Source organism: Bison bison, unplaced genomic scaffold (genome assembly GCF_000754665.1).
Source record: "Bison bison bison isolate TAMUID 2011002044 unplaced genomic scaffold, Bison_UMD1.0 scf7180017864244, whole genome shotgun sequence".
Classification (NCBI taxonomy): Eukaryota; Metazoa; Chordata; class Mammalia; order Artiodactyla; family Bovidae; genus Bison; species Bison bison.
In genome coordinates this window covers 2,920,787-2,922,484 of record NW_011494816.1, presented here as the reverse complement: position 1 = coordinate 2,922,484, position 1,698 = coordinate 2,920,787, and the positions used below count along the sequence as shown (strand labels likewise).

General features: G+C 40.2%; 1 protein-coding gene across 1 annotated transcript in view; it reads left to right on the top strand.

The window, feature by feature from the left end:
* The window catches only part of ZYG11A (zyg-11 family member A, cell cycle regulator), a 65,197-nt gene that overhangs the window by 15,153 nt on the left and 48,346 nt on the right, over positions 1 to 1,698 (top strand). The gene's annotated exons all lie outside the window — the stretch shown is intronic.

The window sequence follows — 1,698 nt, the reverse complement described above, 5'->3', positions numbered from 1 at the left end:
TGAGCGCCGAAGAATTGATGCTTTTGAACTGTGGTGTTGGAGAAGACTCTTGAGAGTCCCTTGGACAGAAGGAGATCCAACCAGTCCATCCTGAGGGAGATCAGTCCTGGGTGTTCATCGGAAGAACTGATGTTGAAGCTGAAACTCCAATACTTTGGCCACCTGATGCAGAAAGCTGACTCATTTGAAAAGACCCTGATTCTTGGAAAGATTGAGGGCAGGAGAAGGGGACGAGAGAGGATGGGATGGTCGGATGGCATCACCGACTCAATGGACATGGGTTTGGGTGGATTCCGGGAGTTGGTGATGGACAGGGTGGCCTGGCGTGCTGCAATTCGTGGGGTCGCAGAGTCGGACACGACTGAGCAACTGAACTGAACTGAAACAAATGATGAAATAAAAAAATGAAAAAAGAGCAATATATAATCAGACTATGAAGAACTAAATGTGACAGAGTAAAGAAATAGTGACCTGGAAGGTAGATCTGTAGAAATTACCCATGGGAAGCATAATTTCCATTTTCACATGGGCATATGAACCAATTCTGGGTTTTGAGACACAAGTAAAAGTCTGCTAAGACTGTTTCAGGGAATTTTTTTGCTTCCCTGAAATTGATGCTTTTTTCTGCATGAATTCCGACGTGGCCAGGGTTTGAAGCAGTTTAAACTCTCATAAGGTCTTTTGGGAATGCAAAATAATAGAGCCACATTACAAGAACAGGTGAGTACTGTCTTATGTAAAGTTAAATTCACACTTGTAGCAAGTGTGGAATTCCAGGGACACAGAAATCCCATTTTTAGGTGACTACCCATGAAAAATGAAAACTGTGTTCCCACAAAAGTTTATGTGGGAAGCCCCACCAGGGACTTCCCTGGTGGTCTACTGGTTGGGAATTCAACAGCCAGTGCAAGGGACACAGGTTCGATTCCTGGAATCATCTGGAAAGACTGTACATGCCACAGAACAACTAAGCTCAGCTAAGCTCTAGAGCCTGCAAGCCACAACTACTGAGCCCATATGCTGCAACTGGAGAAAGCCTGAGCACAACAAAGAACCAGCCCAACCAAAAATAAATTAAAAAAATTTTATGTGAGTTGTTACAGCTTTCTTCAAATTTGTCTAAAGTGCAAATAATCCAAATGCTCTTCAGTTGGTAAAGAAAGAAATTCTAGTATATTCATTACAGTGGAATGCTTCTCAGCAATAAAAAGGAACAAACTACAGAAGCATGCAACACCACCAAGAACCTGTGTTAAAATGCATTATGCAAAATGAAAGAAGTCAGATTTGAAAGGCCTAATTACTTAATGATTCTGTTTATATGACATTTTGGGGAAGGCAGGACACTGGAGACAGAACAAAGATGAGTAGTTGCTTGGGATTGTTAAGAGGGATTGTCTGCAAAGGGACACTGGAGAATTTCTGTGTTATGGAACTGTTCTATATCTTTATTATGGTGGTCGTACACAACTGTATGGATTCATCAAAACTCATTGAACTAACTGTATACCAAAATAATTTTTTTTGCTATGTATAAATTATACTACAATTAAAAGAAAAACAATGAATAAGAAAATAGTACAGTATTCAGAGTAAGTCAGAGTAAACTTACTGGAGAAATTTGGTTGTGAAGAAGAGTAACTGAAGAGAATGTGGGAGTCAACAGAAGGTTTTTGTTTTTAAAGCAAATAATGGAGC